The sequence below is a fragment of the Callithrix jacchus genome, chromosome 9, assembly GCF_049354715.1.
Source record: "Callithrix jacchus isolate 240 chromosome 9, calJac240_pri, whole genome shotgun sequence".
In the NCBI taxonomy this organism is placed as follows: domain Eukaryota; kingdom Metazoa; phylum Chordata; class Mammalia; order Primates; family Cebidae; genus Callithrix; species Callithrix jacchus.
In genome coordinates, this window is record NC_133510.1 from 32758593 (window position 1) to 32782833 (window position 24241).

A 24241-nucleotide genomic window follows, 5' to 3' on the forward strand; every position below is an offset into this window, starting at 1 on the left:
TTTTACTTGATTCCCCCACTGAACCTAAGGCTGGACCTGCATTTCCCATCTCCTGCCCCAGCTCCATGTCTGGCCCGTGGCTGAGCTGAGAGCAGTTTTAGTTCTGGGAGAACGTAATAAATACGGTTTAATTTATGTACTTGCTGAACTTCTGTTGTTGAAGGGCAGTGAAATAAAGACAAACCACTGCAACATACTATGGCAAACACAGAACTAAAGGAGATGTAGTGCCATGAAGGAGATGTGCCTAAGCTAACAGGTGAACTTATTTGGGACCTTACTGGTCTTCAGGTGATTTTATAATAAACACACACACACACACACACACACAGAGAGAGAGAGAGAGAGAAAGTGGTTAGAATACAAATTTAAAAGAGAAAAAATTATCTGAGCAGCTTTTTAGGGAGAGGCATATGTTCTAGGGGTGTGATTATATGTTGACCATATAAATGATGTAACTAAACCTTGGTTGGTTGTTGATTCTGGTAAACTTTTGCATCAGGTGACCTTACAGGTGAACTCTGGTTGACCAGACATCTTTGCCTGTCTTCACTATTGCCCCTCTGACCTACTGTTCCCTCATTTTTACTATCACTCAAGTAACTAATGAACTTCAGACTAAGCTTGGCATTCTCAACCAGTAAAATTCACCCCCTTGCTTTTCAGCCCACACCCAGATTTTCCTCTTGGTGTGAGATCATTCAGGGTGTATCATGGGGAAAGTTATCGGAAGCAGAGGGAGGAACAAGAGCCAGGCTGCCTGCCATGAGGAGGCAGCCCTCAGATCTGCCCACACATTCTCTACTTTTTGGTTTTTCTTCCTCTACTGTTTTGCTGCCTTTTCCTCTGTCATCTGTTTCAAAGAACCCTCATAAATAAGCATTAAAAGTCATCTTAAGTAGCTCTTTACAATGTTTATATAACTTAAAGTGAACTCAAAGAACCTCTCACTCAATATCTTACTTTGCAGAATAGGAATTGAGCCTCAAATATATTCAATATTTTCTTCAATGTCACAGAATCAGGGTTTCTGAACCTACTAAAGCAAGTTGCCTTTCCTAGCATGTTCAAGAAGTCAAGAGAAGAAAATCTGTAGTCTTAGCTATGAAATGCTGTGAGCAAGAATAGTAGGAGTGCTAGTTTTTAAAAACATGACCTGTTCCACCTATGTGATTACAGATGGTCTGAGAATATCTCAGATTTACCCAGACTCAAGGCACCGACCTTCCAAAACAGGCAAAGCCTTCTAAATCAATTCAAGAAATGAAGCTAGACATGCCTACTCCCTAAAGAAAAAATACACACATTCTAGCATCTTCTCTAACTAAAAAGAATATTCATCAATCACTTTGAATATGAAAATAAGTCCTTAATAAAAATTTTCTCTAAGAATAAGGCAAACTTGTGTGGTTTCCTGCAAGGGTCAAATTCTCGCCTTCCATAGAGAGGTAATGGTCATGTTGCTTAAAATTTTGTGAGTATAAAATGATGGTTAAATCCTGAATGATACAAATAGTGCTTATTAACATTCAAGTGACATCGTTGAACTGTTATAAAATAGACTCTTCTTTCACCAGTAGAAAGGAAATTGGTTATATAATAGCAATTATATAATTAGGAGGAACTACAATTATGTTTGACTATTTTGCCTTAATAAGTATGCTATGATAGAAACAAAATACTATTTATGTTATCCTCTCATTGAAGCCATAAAAATTATAAGACAGCTGATTTTATTTAAAGATATCTATATACTACAGATTCCTTTTAGATTTAGCTACCACAAAAAATAACTTTTTGGCTACAAATATGGATGGCTGGATAATTTAATAGCATATTATCTCAGCCAAGTTAAATCAAAACATAGTGAATTTCTATCTTCTACCCAAGTGATTTTTCTTTAACTGTTTTTCTCCAAGCATTCTTGATACGTTCTGACTCACTGGTTGTCTAACTTCTCGTTAGTAACTGCAGACATCCAGAATGACACTGTGCAGAACATTTAAGAATCAGTCTTGCAGATAAGTATAAGACTCAGCCAGATAAAAAACCAAAGCACAGCTGGTTAGGAGCACCAGATGACAGAGCTCGGGGCTGTGGGGAGGAGGTGAAAAGAGAAGAAAGCAAGTTCCTTATTTATCAGAGTCTATAGCTCATCTAGGCTGGATGAAGCACATTCCCAGTTACTGAAAGCATAGGCAAAAGCGTTATTTGACAAGGAGGCCTCTTTCTGCTAACATACAAACAGGCCCATGCACAAGGGCAACTCCCAAGTATAGAGTTCTAACCTTTCTGTTGGGTCAAGGTTGACTAAGACTTTCGATTAGACAGTTTTCTGATATGTAACAAGTGTTAACATGAAAAAAGGTCAGAGGATATTCCATGTGGGAGTCAGCTTTTCAGGTAGACAAATCATGGATGAAAGTAAGTGAAATGTAAAATATAAATGACTAGTCCAGAGGAAAAAAATAATAATATTCCTAAACACAAGGGAAGTAAATCCAAGGGCCATTTGGGTGGAATTCTGAAGTTTCTGAATAGGATACATGTTTTCTGTTTTGTTTGTTGTTTTCCTTTAGAGGTCATTAAAACACCTAGCTCAAGCTTCAGGTATCATTTGATCATTTTCCTCTTTGTTTACAGCACATTGTTCTCCTGGGTTTTACTTTCTTCTGTATCTTCACAATGTTAAGGTAAATGCCTGGCTCTTTTTCTGTTTTATATAGTTTATAGCAAGAATGTAAGTTGTCTGAGGACATGGAACAAATACATTACCTTTGTCTCATCCACGATGGCTTATATAGTGCTGAGTGTTTAATTGGCCATTTCCTATATCCAAATGTCTCATTCCCAGGAAATAATGAAGTACGTTATCTTAAAAAAAATCTTCTCTGTTGTCTCTCCAAGATAATATTCATACATAAGTGTTTTTAATTCAAAGGAGTGAGCAAAGGAAAATATATGATTGAATGGCTGGTTGAGGACAGAAGTTGAGCATGGAAATATTTTGGAGTACAGAGCATTTGGGTAAACCTTCCACCCCAGAAGAGAGGTTTCTGCCACCTCTGTGGCACCTAATGTTAGACCTGGCTCTGTCTCTGGTGTAGGGACAGCAAGATAATATATTTTAGTTAAGTCATATGCTGCTTGCCAGTTTGTTTATTACATAATGTCATTTCATACCAAAAGATACAATAGAAAGTCTGGAAACCATAATTCTAAATCATGTTTAGTCAATATGAATCAGGATACATTAAAATAGAAGTCATTTTCCAATAATAAAAAGGAACACTCAGAAAAGGAATCCTGTTTTTTCTCCAAATAAAATCATTTTCAAGTTAATCTGAGTTTATACATTACTCTATCCCAGTGAAAAAATATTTGATTGATTATATATTGAGACTTTTCTTCCTCCAGGGTAACAATCATTTGAGGAGGTAAAATAACTGTTTTTGTTAATGGAACACTGTTGTATATGATCCTGTATTTAATTTCATATTTTTGCTCTCTTCTAAATGTTAGGTGGCTTGAACATAAAAAGACACTGAAATGCTAAATAGTTGGCATGTGTATATTGGCTCCTAAATAATATTAGCTTACTTGTTCTTTATGTATCATATTTGCTTGAATTATTTTAAAATACTATGTGACTGATCATAATAATGTCTTTTTTCCCTTTTCCTTTTCCTAAAGACTGATGTATCTGGCCATATCTAGTGTGGACATAGCTCGCTATTCTGTAGTCAAGTTTAAGTGACATCAACTCATGATATTCGGTGACAAAAACAAAAAACAGAGACTTTTAGAAGCCACTGAGGTTCCCCAGAATTTATTTCTATCAAGTATTTATTAGCATTAAGGAGTAACTGGAAAAGCTAGCACTTTTTCTATAAATTCTTTTCCTCATTCCTGGCTTATTTCTGATAAAAGTGTTAGAGGCGGAGAAGTGACAGAAATAAAAGACTAGAAGAAATCAGGAAGAAACAGCTAACGTGGATAATATACAACCAGTTCCTGACTCAACTCAGAAAAGCTGTGTCCAAGAGGTAAGTTTACTGGAGTGTTCATCATCTTTACAGCCCCCATTTTTAAACGTTACCTGACACAGAAGAAAAAATAACTTTCACTGATTGTTTAATTAATGACTCCATGATCTGTTCATCTATAATTTATCTCTTTACAATTTTTCTTTTATCAAAAGTCTCTTTCCCAACACTGGATCTTTTTTTCAGTGTGTCTCCTATTTATAGCTTGCTTATTCCTTCTTCACAAATTATTAACTAGCCATTGGCCCCTCTTGTCTATTCACTGTTTCCAAGAAGCTTTGGACACTACCCATAGTGTTACTTACCTGAATACAGATGACTCACAAATGCATGTCTCTAGCCCAGACATCTCCTTGGTTTCTAGCCATACATCTAATAGTTTATACTTGACATCTCCAATAGGACATATAAAGAATCCATAATCTTGATGTCCCCACCTCACCCCAACCAAATATGGTTTTCTTTCACTGTTCCCTATCTCAGGAAATGACACTACCACCTCCCCATTATCCTTGGCAACTTCTACACCTTCCCCTTATCTTGAAACTGCTCTCTTTTCACTCTTCTGTGGTATCACTAACTTCAAGATGCCATCATCTCTCACCCCTAGTATTACTTTTCCTTTACTATATCCACTGACATACTAAGAAGAGTCAAGATAAAATGGGGCTATTTCCCCAAAGTTCAAGGCCACTGCAATTATCCAATACCCCAGAGCATCAGAGTAAGGAAACAACTTCAACTTGCGTAGCTCCCAACCATTTACACCTATACTTTAGACCGACATACACAAACATATACACATACATGTACTATTTACACAACAGCATAGTTGCCACCTATGGCAAATTCAGTATTCTTTACTGTTTATTTGTCTTTCTGCTCTTCCCATCCATCTAGCCTTGCAAACTTCCCAGTACAAATTTTAATCACAAGGCCAAGATCTACAGCTCTCTTATCTGAATGGAATATTTATTCAGCACTTGCTCAAGGTGAATGTCAGTGTGTGCCAAAGCCAAGACCTGAATAGATTTAGTCAGAGATAGTGAAGTATAGATTTCACATCTTTATTTTTTACCACCACTTCAGAACAGACCTAAAACAATGACATTCATCAGGTTAATTTATATGTTGCAGTATTTTAGAAGGCAAACTGGTGTGATGGACTTATGGGCTGTGAAAAACCACGATCTAAGCCTAGCTCCCCACTTACAAGCTGGGTAACGTCAGGCAAACTACTTAACCTAGGAGAATTGTTGAGAGTTTCGAATCTGACAACATAGAAGGCAAGAAGGATGGTGCTGTGATTTCAGACTTTAGAAGATTGACTTCAGAGTCAGAAGATACTGACTTCAAGGTTAAGTCTATCACTTACAAGATCTTAGGACAGTTTCTTAACCTTCTCTGGACCCCAATTTCCTCATATGTAAAATGGAGATAATTCTATCTATCCCACAGGGTTGTATTAAAGATCAAACTAGTTCAGGGGCAAGTGTTTGGCACAGCAACTGACAGTAGATGTGATAAAGTGGCACTCGTGATGGGGAAAAGAAACTAGGAGAAAATAAGACACATGTCACACAGGTCCTTGGCCAGGGAAAGGTCAGAGGGATGGCAAGTGAACTCTTGCCAGACAATCAAAAAGCAGAGAGAGAAGAGAATAAGGAAACCAGGAAACAGAATGACCTGCAGCCAGAAATCTATCACCAGTTAGTAAAAAGTAGAAAGAGACAATGTAGAAAACACCCAAAGTAAAGGAAATGAGAGACCACACAGTCCCAACGAGAGAATATCAAAGACAAGGACTTCCTGATGATTTTCAGCTCCTATGGAGCCATCCCTAATTCATTAGTGTGGGATTTCTCTATACTGTAACAAGAACAAAAAAATTTTCAGATAACTTTATACTGGAAAAGCCTAACAAACCCTACCTCAGCCAGGTGACCAAGGTCGACATCAGCAGAGATAAATCGTGTTTATAGTACAGAGGTAACTTGGATATGATGTGATGAAAGTGGCACTTTACCTCTGTGGTCCTCCTCCCAAAAACACAGAACTCCAGTCTAATTACAAGGAAAACATCAGACAAACCTAAACTGAAGGACATTCTATAAAACACTTGACCACTGCTCCTCAACACTGTCAAGGTCATCAAATACAAGGAAAAAGACGGAGACACCATCGTAAGAGAGGCCCAACAAGACATGCTGACTAAGTTGAATGTGGTATCTCTGGCAAGGATCCAAAGATAGCTAGGACAAGAAAAGGACATAAGGTAAAAACCAAGGAAATCTAATCAGACCATGGACTTTAAGCATGTATGAATATTAGTTTGTTAATTTTAACAATAAGCTATACTAATACATTAACAATGGCCAACACTGGGTGTTGGGTATGTTGGTACTCTCTGTTCTATCTTTACAATGTTTCTGAAAATCTAAAACTATTCTAAAATAAAAATATTACTCTAATTTTTTTCTTTGAGCTTGACTTAGACAAGCGCTGAGCATGCAGCCAAACGATCTTGGCTAGACCAGGTTGAAGCCTGGCTCTGGCACTAACTGGCCGTGTCACCTTCAGCAGGTTACTTATAATCTCAGAGCTTCTTGAGTCATCTGTAACATGGAGAGAAGACATTATAAGATTTGCCAAAAGGACTGAATTGCTCAATACATGGACAGACTAGGCATTCATTCAGAATAGTAACTGTTACTATTTTTACTACTACTATTATTAAAGGCTCATTGCCTAGTACATGGCAATACTCAACAAATATTTTCTTTGTCCATTCCTCCCGAGTATTGGTTATTTATGACCGATACACACACTACCTAGAATATCAATAGACTTCAAATGTCTGTGCAAACTCTATTAAAACAAGCACAGCATACATTCTACTACACAAAATGTCATCCCACACTAGAGTTGTGTGCCTACTCAAAGCATCTACTGTGGAGAGGTATCACTACATTCTGCCAGGCATTTATCCAGGGTACACAGGCTAACACTTTGTCATGGGCTTCCTTGGTGTCTTTCATCTTTTTCAAACCCTAGGTCAAGTTGGCCTCAGTCTTGTCTACTCATAAAATTTGTTATATTTCCATGTGGTCAAAACTTCTACTTTCCTACTAAATAAGGGGGATCTCTTTAAAAGGGAGGTGAGTGGTAAATGTACTATTAAGCCTATACATGAAACTTGTAAAAATATAGCATCTTTTTTTTTTTCTTCAGACAGAGTCTTGCTCTGCTACCCAGGTTGGAGTGCAGTGGCACAATCTCAGCTAACTGCAACCTCTGTCTCCTGGGTTCAAGCAATTCACCTGCCTCAGCCTCCCGAGTAGTTGGGATTACAGATGCCCTACACCACATTCAGGATTGTGACATTCTTTTTTTAGGTCTTAAGAGAGCCTAGCACTGTGCCAAGGACATATTCCATGTGCTCAATATGTTGATGCAATGCAATGAAATGGAATCACAACTGAATGGATAGGGCCAGAGCTGGGACAAAGCTGAAAAAAGATTGTTGACTGACATAAAATAAACCAAACGATTGTAGTAGAGAATATTTTAAACATAAGGGTTAAGTTGGGGGAACATGTACATTTCAATCTTAGGAATATTTTTCTTTTTTGCTCATGTATATTTTACAATATGATTAACACACATTACCAAAAACGAGTTTATTATGTTTTATGTTTTTGAGAAAGTATCTTTTCTTATGAAAACAGTACAATGCCTATAAAATATCACTTTTCTCCTTTTCTTTGCTTATACCATCCTGAACAACACAGAGGTCACATTCCTGATTTGTTATAAAAAGTTGGCTTTTTAAAAAAAATTATCAAAAGATGCTATATTTTGGCCAGCTGCAGTGATTCATCCCTGTAATCCCAGCACTTTGGGAAGCTGAAGTGGGAAGATCACCTGAGGTCAGAAGTTTGAGACCAGCCTGGCCAACATGGTGAAATCCCATCTCTATTAAAAATACATGCTCAAGGGAATTACCTTATTTAACAGGACACTTACAAAATTAAAAATTTAAAAAAGAGATATATGTTTTCACAAACACACAACTCAGAAAAATGTACTCTTGTCATCAACTGTCCCTAATGGATTCCAGTTCATATGTAAGATAAACCTGTGAGAGTCATAGGGTGCTTCAATCAACCACATATGTGACCTTCAGGCTAACTGCTGAACTGAACTTCAGCTTTTCATGGGTGAAATAAAAATCTGAGTTGTCAATATGGAATCAGAAAATTAAGGATTAGAGCTCTAGAACCTGCTGAAAAATGTGCTTGGACGTAAACCTGAATCTTGATGATTTTAAGAGATGTGTCTGGAAACCTTAGAAAATTCTCAAATTTCCCCAAACACAAAGTAAGACATGGGTGGTTAAAATAGCCACTAACATGGGCTCAGTGACTCATGCCTATCATCCCAGCTACTTGTGAGGCTGGGGCAGGAGGATCCCTTGAGCCCAGGAGTTAGAGACAAGCCTCGGCAACACAGTGAGACCATTTCAAAAAAAAAAATGGCTCACCTAGGATCCGAGTGACACTCTGTGAGGTGGTGGTGCCATGGCCTGTAGGATAGCCAGAGATAGGGAAGTATCAGGCCAAGAATGCCTGTGGTCTGCCTGGGATGGACCCTAAGAAATCACTGCTGATGCAGATCCTGTCTGATTAGCTCCTCTAGATAGAAATAGTCTTCAGTAAACTGTGTCTAGGTTTCCTCCTCCATTCAATAAAGAATCCCTAAGAAAAACTAATTCTATTAATCGTGTTTCAGAAAATTGGATCACAAGAGCCATGATATCCCCAAATATTAGATAGGTAATTCAATCAACTGTCTTCACAATTACATTTAAAGTATACAGCATAGAACTGTCTTCACAATTACATTTAAAGTATACAGCATAGGAGGGGGAATGAAGGAGTCAAACCCAGTCTGGGTAGGAATCAAACCTTCTCTGTCTGATATGGGAATGGCTTCCTGAGGAAGCAGACATTACTGCAATAACTATTGAGGCTCCATCTGCTGCTGGTGTGTCTGGTCAGGACTTGAAATCAGAGACCCAAGTGGGTCTATAATACTGTAATACAGGAATTCCAAGCAGCCAGGACTTGATGTATTCTACCTCATCTAGAAATAGATGCACATCTTGCTCTTCTATTTAAGTGAAAGCTGTTTGAAGACAAGGACCTTGACATTTTGTAATCTTTCCTGGCTCCCATACAGTGTCTGGTACTAGGTACTGATATGTGTCAGTGAACAATATGAATTCATATCACACAGCTCCAGAGCTGGAAGAATCAGAGAGTTACTATTCACTGCTCCTGCTAAATAGCTGAACTCTTCCCAGTCACAACCCTAGCAAAAAAGGATAATTCTTATAGATGAGGAAGGAAAATCCAGCACAGAGGCTTTCCTCATCTCACCCAGGTATAAATGTACCCAAACAGGAAACAGAAAGATGAGCCTACACATTGGGCTCTGCAAATATACGCAAGAGTGAGCTCTCTTCCCCAACCTGCAGCCACCTCATTCAACCTCACCCCACCTTCATGGCAGAAAAGTCTGCGGTGTGGAGCCAAAAAATAATGCTATGTTTAATTCCATTCACATTTACTAGATACTGTGGTAGATTTTTACTCTTGTTCAAAAATATTTTCTTCCCTGTGGGAGAATTATTTTTCCTTTCTCATGGGAGGCAGACTTGGCAGTGTGGTTTTCTTTGGCAATGAAATGCGAGTGGAAGTAACTCTCTCCTCTGAGAGAAGCTTGAAGAGTCAGTCAATGGCTTAATATTATCCCTTTCCCCTCTGCCATGAGATCTGTAACATTCCAGATAAAAACCACTCTACCAGGCCCTGCCCAGCGACTCACGCCTGTAATCCCAACACCTTGGGAGGCCAAGGTGAGCGGATCCCCTGAGGTCAAGAGTTTGAGATCAGCCTTGCCAACGTGACAAAACTCATCTTTGCTAAAAGTACAAAAATTAGCTGGGCATGGTGGCACATGTCTGTAATCACAGCTACTCGGGAAGCTGAGCAGGAGAATCATTTGAACCCAGGAGGCAGAGGTTGCAGTGAATCAAGATCACACCATTGTACTCTAATCTGAGTGACAGAGTGAGACTCCATCTCAAAAACAAACAAACACACACCACTCCATCAGCCTGGGTCCCAGATTAAACAGGATGTAGAGCAGAGACCAAGCTGGCCAATGGTGGACATCTGGTGTAGGTGAGAAAATAATCCTTTTTTCTCATAAGCTACCAAAATTTGAGGGTAGTTTGCTACTGCGGGATAACATGGCCTATTAGATTGATACAAGCATACTCTCTAAGCATAGAGAAGTATGCCCAGTGCCATGAATACAAAGGCAAATGGCACAAACCCGTATTTTAAGAGATTCCTATTGAGTGATGGAGGCAGAAATATACTCAGCAAAATATTTCATGAATCAGATTTACGAGGCAAATTTCATAGAATCTCTCCTAATAAACTTACCTTAAGGAAATGTAGTACAAGGGCATACTGCAGCTAATATGTTCCCTGTATCAAAAGAGTAGCATTTGAGGATTATACAATCCAGGGGATTCTAGAGTGTATTATTTGTTATTCATGGAAATTAAGATGTAGAGCTGGGCACAGTGGCTCACACCTATAATCCCAGCATTTTGGGAGGCTAAAATGGGAGAATTGTTTAGGCCTAGGAATTCAAGACCAGCCTGTAGAGAGGAAACTCCATCTCTACAGATAATTTTAAAATTAGCCAGGGATGGTGGCAAAATTAGCCAGGCATGGGGGAAAAATTAGTCGGGCATGGTGGCATATGCCTGTAGTCCCAGTTACTTTAGAGGCTAAGGTAGGGGGCTACTTGAGCCCAGGAGTTTGAGGTTGCAGTGATCTGAGATCACATCACTGCACACCAGCCTGGGCAACAGAATCAAACCTAGTCACTAAAACAAACAAAAAAACAAACAAAAAAAAATTTAAGATGTGGATATGTCCCAGTTTGCCCAGAATAGCTCAGCTTATGTTGGTTGTTCTGGCGGCATTATCAATAGAATCTCCTTTTATGCATCAAGGCATCCAGTTTAGATGACTAATTACACTATCACTCTAACAACAATAGAGCTTATGGGCTGCTAATAGCTTAAGGATGGCCTACTGGACAGGCCACATTTACCACACAGCTGTATGTACTGGTCAGACCATGTGTTCCAGATAGACCAGCATGTCCTAGATGGCCTACACACCCAGCTCCCTACAAAGAAAGCAGTACCAAAAAGGCTCAAGAAAACCTATGCCTTTCCATCATGATTCCCAAGTCACAACTGATTAGACCTAAAAAAATGCAGTCAAAATTGTCCACAGATAGTCTGGACAGAAGGAAGATTAACCATTGATGTGGTTTGGCTGTGTTCCCACTCAAATCTCATCTTGAATTCCCATGTGTTGTAGGAGAGATCTGGTAGGAGGGAACTGAATCACGGGGCAGGCCTTTCCTGTGCTGTTCTTATGATAGTAAGTCTCACAAGATCTAATAGTTTGGATAAAGGGGAATTTCCCTGAATCAGTTTTGGCATGCTGTCATCCATTTAAGACATGACTAGCTCCTCCTTGCCTTCCACCATGATTGTGAGGCCTCCCCAGCCATGTGAAACTGTAAGTCCATTAAACCCTTTTTCCTGTATAAATTATCCAGTCTTGGGCATATCTTTATCAGCAGAGTGAAAATGGACTAATACAACCATTTATGAGGTGACACATTTTGAAACTTATTTATTATTCAAGAAATATTTACTAAGCACCTATTCTGTGCCAGAGCCTCCATATGGAATAGTGACAAATGAACTCAACTAGTTGTCCTCTCTTGGGAAGCAAGGCATGGGAAGATGCACAGAGGAAGGGAGCAGGAACAATGAACTTCACTTCTGAGAAGACAAGAGGTCACCACAGCTGCTGTTTATCTAGAACCCAGTGGGCTGTCATTCCCGAACTCCTCACTCCCCACTGAACATCCCAGTCGTGGCAATGCTGGAACTGTATGTATTAATAATCAGCTTTGTGGCTGCTTAGATGTTTTAAACTTCCTCCTGATTTCCATATGCATCCTTAAAACCAAACCCCACCTCAAGTTGCCAAAGTTAGCCAATAAAAATAAAAGATAGCTGTTATATTTGAATTTTACATAATGAATAAGTTTTTAGTTTAAGTTTGGCCCAGATATTGCATGGGACAAACTTATACTAAAAAATTATCTGTTGTTTATCTGAAGTCCAAATTTAACTAGGTCTGCTAGATTTTTTCTGGCACCCTTACCCCCCTTGCATATGCAGGCATAGCATCTACATCAAAATTCAGATGAATAGACTGGAGGGTGGGGCACAGGGAGTGTAGGTGGAGTAGTAGCAGCAGCTAAGGGAGGTACTGTCGGTCCTGGTGTGGGTTCCATTTTCACCATCCACTCAACTTCAGTAAGATATTCCTTCTTGAAAAATCCCCACATTGAACTCCATTTCCAGAATCTGAAACTGCTCTTGGCCCATTCTTCCTAAATTCTGATTTGGTCCCCTGAGCAGTGTGGCTTAATGGAAAGAATTCAAATTCTAGTGTTGTCATTAGTGATGTATGTATGACCCTGGACAAGCCTCTTAATCTCTCAGGGACCTGGTTTCATCAAGAACATGGGAATAAAAATTACTTGCATGGCTGTCAAAAGATGTAGGATTATTCATTCATTTATTCAATCAGTGATGGGCCCAGTTCCCTCTTAAATTTCCTGCTGATGGTGATCAAAACATAGGCCCTTCCCTCAGGGAACTCACAGTCCAGTGAGAGATATGAAAGAGTGAATTAGCGGATGAAATGCATTGTGTTATAAACAGTTATTGGTGTAGAGAATATTTGCAGTCTAGTGCCTAGCTCCTGACAGTTGCTCAAGAAAATAATAACTATTATTATTCATCTTTAGGGATAAAAATCTGAGTCTCTCCTTCTCCCTACCTCAACCTAGCATTCTCCCAGTGCTGAAGGGCTGCTGTGGTTTTCAGGCCCATAGTGAGGTTCCCAATGCCAGGCTGACATCTTAGGCTGCCTTGCCAGACCTCTATCTTGGCTGCTTAGCACCGCTCACCTGCCAGCACCTCCTGTTACGTCCCACTAGGCCACCCGGTTGCCAGCCTCCCACCCTGAAGGCTGGCCCTGACCCACTGGTTCCATCATTCTCTTTAAAGACCCAGGCATCCACAGTAGAGATGGGCCAAGTGAGTACAATCCCTACTGTGCCCTTTCATTTAGGCAAAAAATATGTCTGTCTCATAAAACAGTTCCCTTTTTTTAGCAAGACCTTAAGCATGCAGGCAATCGCTATATGACGAGCACAGTGTTGATGTTAAAGATTTATAACTGTCGGAGATGGAAATAGCATATGATCCAGGTTTCCAACCAGGAAGTAGGTTTATTCATGTAGCTACCTCTTTAATTGTGCTTCAACTTTCCAGTTTCTGGGTTGGCTCAAGCAATGTCAAAACCTGTGACTGCAGCACCGGCAGCTTGCGAGTGGGAGTGTCAGTGCAGATCTATTTCTGCAGCAAGTTCAGTACAGGCTGAATTTAAAATATGAAAAGCAAAAGTGAGGCTCATGATGGTGCCATGAAAGGGGGGGTTGGAGGAACACAGGACTTCTACAGAAGCACCACCAACCTCCTCCCAACTGCAAGTCATTACAAATGTTTCTCTATTCCAGCTTTTACATGATGTGCCAAACTGAAAAAGAGGCAAATCATTGTGGGGTTTTACTGTGCCTGCTTTTAGTAGCCAGCTCTGGTCGCGCCAACCCTCCTATCCTCTCGCCAAATACAGAGTTGCAACACAGAAGAGATTGTCTTTTGCTGAGTAGAGGGATGGCAAAGTCCCCACAAACCAACCTTTGAAGAACTAGGCCTTACTGTGCGCTTAGGAGTCCAAAGGACAAAAGGAAGGAGAGCGGAGGCCGCACTGCAGGAGTGCAGTGCATTCCAGCCGCAAGGGGAGGGAGGCTGGGGCAGTCGTTTTCCAACTTAACTGTCCGTAAGTATCTCCACCAATAGCTGGGGTCCAACAGCAGTGAATCATGAGATTTAAATGCCCAGTGACAAAATTAGCATTAGCAAAATTGATGTGGGGCAGTCTTGGGGCAGTTTGAGTTTTTCATCCTTCTTGATGGGGTATAAACATCACCTCTCGCATGTCCTCAACGGAAACAAAACTAGTGAAAAGGCTGTTTGTAGAGTGCAGTTTACTTGGCCTGCTCTGTCTATGTATCCTAGCTTGCCAATTTGGGTTAGGCCTCCATTCTGGCCTGCGAGTAGTCAGAGACCCTCGCTTATACCACAGCTGGTTTTGAAAAGCTTGAAAAAAACTGAGCGCTCCTATTTGTAATGAGCAAAGAACTTAGGATGAAACAGGTTTGTGGCTGGGGGAGGAGGAAGATGCAGGAACTTGCTCCTTTTTCTTCCCCTAAGGTACAGAGATGCTCTTGGCCCCACAGCATCTTGTGTCTGGAACATCATTCTGGTCCTGCAAGACTCCACTGTTCCAGTGGTGATCTGTGGTACATGGTCATTACTTTCCCTTTCTCTTTAAATGCCTGTGTCTGCTTTTTGGCATTTCTTAGCATTCCTTCTTCATGGAATGGGCTGCAACCAGAAATGGAAAAAAGGATTTCCAACAGATAAACTTTTTCACATGTCTAGCTTTTGCAGTACAATTCTTATTTTCAACATAAATTTTTTCATTACCAGATTGGAAAAGATTAAGTTTAAACTCCACAACAGCCATGTCATCATTTATTTGGATTGCCTCCCTTTTTTGGTATAACTTCTTAGTGATATGGAGATTAAAAATTTCCAGAACTGAAAATACATTTTTAAGCTATGAGGTATTATCTGTAGCCCATGGATTTTTATTCATTCATTAATCCAACTAATGAAGTATTGCTTGAGTACAAGGTCCCACACCCAAAACTAGGCATTGTCAATTCAGCAAAATAAGCACAGTCCCTGCATTCAAGGAGTCAGCATTAGTCCTCACATCCATTCTTTATTTCACAAATATTTACTGAGCACCACAAACGACTAGAAAATTGTTGTCAAGCCTGAGAATATAGTAAGGGACAAAATAATGTCCTAGTTCTCATAGTATTTCTGTATTCTTAATTTTTTTCTCAGTTCTAATAACCTATTTTATACAAACTTTTGATTCCACAACTGAAATACAACTATGATTACACTTACCAGTGGTCTAAGACAATGCCCTTCCAAATTTTTCAAACTTTGCATTAATTTAAGCTATTTTAGCCAATTAAATGCAAGTTAGATTTATCCTACTTGAGACAATTCATTAAACTGAAGTCTTAGCTGTTTAAATGCTGTTTGGGGTTTTTGTTGTTGTTTTGGAAACTAATATCACTCTGTCGCCAAGGCTGGAGTACAATGGCATCATGATCTTGGCCCACTGCAACCTTCACCTCCCAGATTCAAGCAATTCTTGTGCCTCAGCTTCCCAAGCAGTTGGGATTATAGGCACACACGACTACACCCCGCTGATTTTTTTTTTTTTAATAGAGATGGGGTTTTGCCGTGTTGGCCAGGCTGGTCTCAAGCTCCTGACCTCAAGTGATCCACCCTCCTCAGCATCTCAAAGTGATGGGATTATAGGCATGAGCTACATGAGCTACCACGCCCAGCCTGAATGCTGTTTTATAACAGAAAACAATTGGAAAGACTCCATTTTCCAGGAGATTCTGCTGATCATGGCTACAAAATAAACACATTTATATCCATCCTAACAGATTTCTTAAATTTTTATTTAGACAATGAAAAGAATTCATTAAAAATAAATAAAATCCACTTAAAATTCTGCTCAAGAAGAATTAACAGGGGTCTGATATACTCTCCCATCAGAAACACTGAAAAGAACAGGCCAAGAATATTAAAAAGTAAGTTCTTAAAACATAAGATTTCAGGTAACAAATGACAGTGATCTTTGAGAGATGGGCCCTATGTCTGCCCCAGCTTGCTGCTTGGAGAGCATTTTCAGGCTGCAGGGCAGGGGCAGGGAAGGAAACCAGGCTGAATCCAAGAGTCTCCCTGAGTTGAGAAGACATTGCTGAATGCCTGCAGGGCCCCAGGAACCTAGAGTTCACAGGGTAGAGGATAGGTAGAGAAGAGAGCTCTGATTTAGACTGAGAAGAAAGCAGCTTTCAGTTGCTTTAAAGCTAAACTATTATGCAAAAGTAGTAAGATCTGAAAATGTTTCCTTGACTGTTCAGAGGCAATTGACTCTAGGGCATTTTCTGTGAAAGAGCTCTATCATCCAACTGACTGAACACAGCAATTTTGCTACTTGATAGTCTGAGAGCATCGTAAGGCCTAGGCTCCCAAATTGGTTGTATTTGGAGAAATACTCCTCCCTGAGTTGAGTACTAACTTGCAATAATTTCTGTTTTGGTCTAGCTAGCTAAACGATGTAGATGGTGAAGTAAGGAACACATCCTAATAATAAGAACCACTGCCACTCACCTGGCAATGGATGAATAGGAACACCAGCCTCTATCATCTGAGATATGATCAATCACTTCCTCTGTAGGCTTTGGCGGTGAGGGATGTATCTTTAAAGGCCACCTCGTATTGCTGTCTCATCCAGGAGGCCCACTGTTAGTCACCTGAATATAAGCAAGTCACTCTCATAATTATCATGTTCTGATTTCCTTTTCTTATTGATCTACAGCAGCATTGATCGTCCCCAATTTTAACACCTTTAAGATCTTTATTGTTCATGATTCCTAGATTCACTGTCCTTTCATTTGCAATGAGTATCAGTGTTCTTTGGGGGTGTCCTTCTTGATTCACCTCATAAATGTCATTCTATTCTATTAATACTCATTAATAAAAAAATTCTCATTAATAGAATAGTACTCATTATATTAATAGTACTCATTGTACTACCCTTGTTACATTAATACTATTCATTATGCCAGTCTCTACTCCTACACACCTTGTCTGTATAATTTAATCTACTGCCATGTTTCCAACTTCCAGCTGTAAAATTAAGTTTTCCATTTACCTCCAGAACTGCAGAACTCCTGACCTGCATTTTCAGCTGCTTTCTGGACTTTTATACCCTCCAAGCACCAGAATATGTGAATTTTCCCTATTCCTGATTTCAATTAACAGCAACATGGTCCACCATGAGACTCAAACCAAACTGCCATCACCATCACAAACTCTCACCAAGTGCTTAGTCTTGAGTCCCTTGAAGAAGCCTACTTTATGGGCCGTAAATACTACTCAAACCTAGGTTTCTATCTTTTTTCCAACTCTCATGTATCCTTTTAAACACAGATCTCTTTGGAAGACAAAATAGAACATCTTAAGCCCTTCTTTAAAAAATGTACTGCTTTTTTAAAAATGTCATGATTAAGCAGCATAGAGGATAGAAGAGAGAACATCCTCCTCTTTACAAACATATACAAATAATAAATGAAATTCAACAAAATATTTTAACACATAGCTGAGCTCAGAAGAAAAATGTGAAACCAGAAGCAAAGCAGGATCCAAAGCCAGAACATTAAGCGAAAATAATAACATGGCCTGGTGGTACACTGGGACCATTTGGCTATAAGGAGTGGAAGGACAGAAAACGTAGCCTTGAGGTCATGCAAGGTGAGCATCTGGAGCTGAGATTTTTAATTGGGACTCAGAAGAGACTGTCACCAGCTTTTGGGAATTGTCAAGGAAGATGAAATCTGCTCAAGGTTCTTTATGGAGAGCTAAGTCTCCCAGGAGAAACTGAAGTCTCAGGCCTTTAGCACACACTGGAGTGGAACACTGTATTACAGTACCTGAAGCCTGAAGAAATCTGCTAGTTGATGGTATTTTTATATAAACATTACTTCTACACCAATGAAACCTTTGGAGCACATAATAGAAGCAAAGACAAAATAATGCTATAGTAACCACTCCACCACTCAGCAAGCATGAGACCTCTCAAAAATAAATGCTATGTTATAAAGATGAGCTTACAGCACAGGAGGACATATTTGCTAAAAAAGTTGGAGACATAACAGAGAGATTCACACTACCCAGAATATAGCATAAAACAACAATCTTGGAGTAACTACAAAGTAAAACTACTGCTTTAAAACTATTAAGAAGGTCAAAGAAGAAAAAATAGAAAAAGAAAGTGGAAATATGAAATGAACAATTTGAAAAACAACATATATAACATCAAGATGAAAGATTTAGTCATTGAAGTTAAAAGCTCAGTGAACTGGGGAAACACTATGTTACATGTAGCTGAAGAAATCACCAGTGAATTAGAAAATGGCTACAAGGAAATTATGCATAAAGGAGCAGAAAGAGATGAAGAGACAGAAAATAGCAAAGAAAGGTTAAAATAAGATCTATCTGAAGAATAGAATGAGAAGGTTCAGCATATATAATAGGAATTATAAGAAGAGAGAGTAAGCAGAATGATAGAGAGGTCATCTTTGAAAAGATGATAACTAAGAAACATGTAAGATTGACAAAAGGCATGAATCCCGAAATTCAAGACTCAGAGAGAATGTCACCAAATAAAATACATGAATTCTCAAATTTGAGAAGCATATCTAGTGGCATAAATAAAATCATTCTGGTTTTTATTTGTAAGACTCCAAAACACCAGTGATATAATTTTTAAAAATTATAATAGCAATCAGAGAGAAAAGACAGATAACCTAAAAAGGAATAATAGTTAGACAGCCAGCATGCGTCTCTCCAATAATAGAAACCAGAAAATAATGAACAAGGCTCTGTAAAATGCTAAAGGAAAAATAACAATGATAACCAGTGGAAAGAAGTTGGCACACTCAAGCTCAATAATTGAGGCAAGTTCATTACAGGGACTAGCTGTGACGGTAAGAGCAGGTTTTAGAAAAAGCAGCAAGAATGATATGGTACCCCAGGGTTAATAACAGCTGGAAATGGTACAACTCCTAAGCCTAAAGAAACAAAAGGGGACAGTTCCTGGGACCTGCAGGAAGTTGATGGGGAAGCCCACCTGTTTGGTAGCTTTGGCCTTTAGTTAAGGGAAGCAACCAACCTAAAGAAACCCCTCAGAAAGAAGCAGAGGAAATAAGTACCCAATTCTCATTCTCCTCCCTCCAACCTATTTCTGCCACTCTTCTATTGCTTTACCCAACCAGAAGCCAAAGAAATTGTTCATTTAGTCTACACAGATCAACTTCTCCGGCAGTGAGCAGGATGTGGAAGTTTAAGAATGAGTTTAGATGGGGCAAAAAGATAACATTTGTTATCCCAAAATCCTGCTCAAACCAAAGGATCCTTCAAATCTGAAGCCAAATAAAGACTTTTCCAGACAAAAACTTAGAAATTTTACTACACAAGATAGCTAAAATAACCACTTATGGATCCCCTTCAAAATGAACAAAATAAGTCCAGAAGAAAAGAACAGGTTAAAGACAAATTATCAAACAATAAAATGTATAAACCCATAGTAAATCTAGATGACAGGCTGTAAGTACAGTACAAGTAATAATGACTAATGGTAAGGTCATTAAACATAGGCCAAATGATATTGGATATGGAAAGGAATGGCGATTGAAATTATACCATTAAAATATCTGTACTGATTACAAGGATAGTGATACTGATCAATTTTTTACTTAACCATTGATGTTAAAAAATGCAATAGTTGGCCATGCACAGTGGCTCACACCTGTAGTCCCAGCACTTTGGGAGGCCAAGGTGGGTGGATCACTTCAGGACAGGAGTTTGAGATGAGTCTGGTCAACGTGGCGAAACCCCATCTCTACTAACAATACAAAAATTAGCTAGGCCTGGTGGTGGGTGCCTGTAATCTCAGCTATTCAGTAGGCTGAGGCAGGAGAAACACTTGAACCCAGCAGGCGGAGGTTGCAGTGAGTGGAGATCATGCCACTGTACTGTAGCCTGGGCAACAGAGCAAAACTCTGTCTCAAAAAAAAAAAAAAAAGCAATACTAATCACAAAAAGAATAAAATATTTAACTTCCAAATAAGTAAACAGAAAACAGAGAATGATGAAAATGTAATCAATCCAGTAAAACACAGAAAAATTTTTAAAATGTAGTAAATAGAAAACACAAAATAACATGGTAGAAAAAAAATTCAAATAAGAGAGATAAATGAAAATGTGCAAGAAGATAATTTAAATGTAAATGAAGTAATCTTTCTGGTTAAAATACAAAACAAGTATCCTCCTATGGCTCCTAATTCTCACTCCAAACACTTTTGCTGCAACGCATACGAAGCTCTATCTGGCTCTGAATCTTACAATATTCTTTTGACTGTAACTGAGAGAAATTCAACTCAAAATTTGTTTTGATAAAAACAGAAGAGGAATTTTTTATTTGCTCACATAATCTCTCACTGCAGAGTGAAAAGTAACTGGCACTAGAGACTCAAATCACCAGGACCATTTGTCTTCCTCCAGGTGAGCCAAGCCTGACAGCTGGTAGAATTCGGTGCTTCTTTCTCAAGGTTCTGAAAATTTCTTGTGTATAACTATATAATAGCAGTCATTCTATTGCAACTATTATTTACATGTCTGTTCCCCTGTCCTAGTTATTAAATTCTTTGAAAACAAATACTGTGCATTCTTCATCTTCATGGCCTCATCTTCTAGCCTAATTCCTGACACCTAGCAGTCAGTTAATCAATGTTTAGTAAAGAAAAAAAGAGTGGATGCTTTGGATCATTCTTATTTCTATATGTATTCTCTCTCCCCTCTCAGAAAATCAACTTCATGAGACACTTTCACTCCACCCATTCTAAATTCAGTTCCTGTTCCTTACACAAAGAAGTCTCCTAATACTGAATAATTCAATATATATATATAATTCAATATATTATTGAATTATGTATATTATTCAATATATATTGAATTATATACATTAAAAATATATAATGAATCAAAAAACTTCCTTCTTTTCAAATGGAACAGAATTATACAAATTAAATGCTATAACTTCTGTATGTTCAGCTTTAAATTTTCAAATGTTATTCTGAAATTCCTACAAACGTGCTTTGTACCAAATACTGTGGTCAGCAAATGCTGACTCAGCTTCTGCTCAAGTGAATGGAGCAATGTGCTCCTTCCACATCCCAGATCCAAGTCTGTCTACACAAACATGAGCTCACCCTCCACTGCAGGCTTTTCCCTCTATATTTCAGTGGTGGCTCAGTATTGCCTACAACGATACTTTCAAACTGCATCAGTAATTTTTAACACTCCCACATGTCAATCAACAAAAGATCATCCACTTACCCCTAATACTACTAAAAAGAGGATACTGACTGAACTTGACAACATATAAGTAGAGCCTTAATTTGTAGAATTAGCAAAGGAAGAGAATGAAAGGGCTTCAATTAGTAGAAACGTAGGTAATCATATAAAAGATTAGCAAAGGCACAGGTTGGGTAGGGCATAAAATTAGTGATGGCAAGGCACAACTTGTCTGGTAAGCAAATTCTCACCCTCCTTGTTCCACTGCCTTCCTATTAGACATTAAAAGCACTTAATTAAAACCAGTAAAGAAATTATAGCAAAGAAAAAAATGGAGTGCACCAGATATAATTAGAATTGTAAGTGCCTTGGAAAGCCTGCCTAGAATATTTTTTCCGAGCTTGTCAAGTTTCAGAACTCACAAATCTTGTCACGCAGCTCAGCTCAGTTCTTGGTCTCCCAAACCCCTCTGACTACTCTTCTCAGCCTCCTGAGAATGCATGCATTTCCATATGCTTATTGTGTGTCTCATAAAATGCATTGCCTCTATATGAAATATGTATGAGACACACCATACCGTGCAAAACAATGTCTCAAAATTGGCGAATTACATTTTGTGCAAGTTCAGAATTGTTCGTGATGTTTTTAATACACTGCACTTCTGGCTGTGGGGACTGCAATCTGCAGAGTTAAAACAGAGGGGTTGATAGCCTAATTGTGCTTAATAAATGATAATGTGTTTAAAAATAACATGGACAGTGATGCCAGTGCTTTTTAAAGGTCTACTTTAGCATTTACAAGTTACATAAATAACCCTTTCAAAAAAAGGAGAAGTATATCATTTTTAAACTGTTTAAAGTGACTAGTCATTTCTCCCTGCTGTCTTTCCAAGATAGGAACTAAACCCCATATCCAATATTTCCATTACTTCTTATCTGCTGCTGTATTTATCGCCAGGTGGCTATTTCTCTCTTCTGACCCATCTTGCTGTCTGGTTTCCATCTATTAATCTCAGCCATCCCCTATCCTGTGAACCTGCTTCCTGTGTGTGTCTTTTTTTTTTCTGTCTTCTATTACTCAAATACATATTCCCTATAAACTCTTTTCCTTCTGCAGCTTGCATTGAATTGCTTTTGTTAGACTTTATCCTATCTTTTTTTTATTTCTTATCATAATTCTCCTAGTTTTCCCAGCTGCTTCCTCAAGTCATCTTATATCTCAAATGCTATCACTGAACTGCAGACTTATATGCTGTTTACCTGAATGTTATGTAAAACCTTGTGGTGACAGAAAATAATTGTAGTTATGTCCCCATGAAAATATTCCTCTAGCAGTAGTGTTACTAATATATTGAGAGATGTCCTTTTTCCATTTCCACTGATATCCAACGAAGAAAAGTTTGCATGAACCATAGCAATAAATAACTTTGTTAAACATAAAGGACTTTGAGACAGTTATTCTCCTGTAACAGTGGTTACTAAGATAAATTAAAACTCTTTTTTAGGAGTCCTTAAAAATAGAAAACCTTCTCTAACTCCATTCACAAAGATAACTTCATTCTCTTCACTCCAGAGTATTTGTAACCTGAGCCACTCAACAACTAATTACATCCTGTCTTATATTATTATCTGATTATTTTGTGGATATATAGCTTGTCATTGTGGCTAAATTATAAAATTTTGGGCACTAGGAATTTTTCTCCATTTATATCAACTTCTCCTTAGTAATCTGTAAATACTCTAACTTAATCAGAATATTTCATGATGAATGATTGTTTAATAAATCTTGTTCCAATTAAAGAAAAGAGGGCATAAAATAGAGACAAAAATTTCTCAAGGTTTCTTCCAGGTTTATGATTTTCCCACCTTCTAGCTCCTTATTGAATTTCCCTTAAATCACATGCCAGTATATTATTCTCATTTCCTCTATTCCTTAGGCCTCACTCAGCTCCCCACTCAGGATTTTGTGATTAAATCTCCGTAGAAACTGGAGTCAAGTTCAGCTGCTACTCAGTCTTCCTTTGAGAACCACTTTTTATGAAATGGTTATATTCACATTGAAATGTTTAGAATAACCCAAAAGAAATCAGTATATTGAAGAGATATGTACAGTCCCATTCTTTGTTGCAGCAGTGTTCACAATAGCTAAGATTTGGAAGCAGCCAGCATGTTGTTCATCAACAGATAAATGGATAAAGAAAATGTGGTATGTACATGCAATGGAATACTATTCAGCCATAAAAATGAGTAACATCCTGTCATTTCCAACAACATGGATGAAACTAGAGGTCATTATGTTAAGTGAAACAAGCCAGGCACAAAAAGACAAATATAGCATGTTCTCACTTATTTGTGGACTCTGAAAATAAAAACAGTTGAACTCATGGACATAGAGTAGAAGGATGGTACCAGAAGCTGGGAAGGGTAGTGAAGGGGTGAGGGGGAGGTAGAGTTAGTTAACAGGTACAAAAAAAATAGAAAGAATGAATAAGACCTATTTGATAGCACAACAGGGTAGGTACAGTCAATAATAACTATAAATTTTTAAACAACTAAAAGTACAGTTGGATCATTTGTAACACAAAGCATAAGTGCTTCAGGGGATGGATATCCATTCTCCATGACATGATTATTATGCATTGAATGCCTGTATCAAAACATCTCATGTACTCCATAAATATATACATTTACTATGTAGCCACAAAAATTAAAAATAAAAAAAATTGGCCAGGTGTGGTGGCTCATGCCTGTAATCCCAGCACTTTGGGAGGCTGAGGCAGGCTGATCATTGAGGTCAGGATTTTGAAACCAGCCTGGCCAACATGGTGAAACCCTGATTCTACTAAAAAAACAAAAATTAGCTGGGTGTGGTGGCA

General features: G+C 38.5%; 1 long non-coding RNA gene across 2 annotated transcripts in view; it reads right to left on the minus strand.

Annotated features, from left to right (window-relative positions):
• LOC128928537 (uncharacterized) overlaps positions 1-24241 on the minus strand; it is a 309660-nt gene that overhangs the window by 198506 nt on the left and 86913 nt on the right. Inside the window, exon 3 of one of the 2 annotated variants that reach the window (XR_013522300.1) lies at positions 16621-16763. The exons of the other annotated variant lie outside the window; for it this stretch is intronic. This is a non-coding gene — a long non-coding RNA (uncharacterized LOC128928537). The remainder of the gene's footprint in view (positions 1-16620; positions 16764-24241) is intronic. 2 annotated transcript variants of the gene reach the window in all.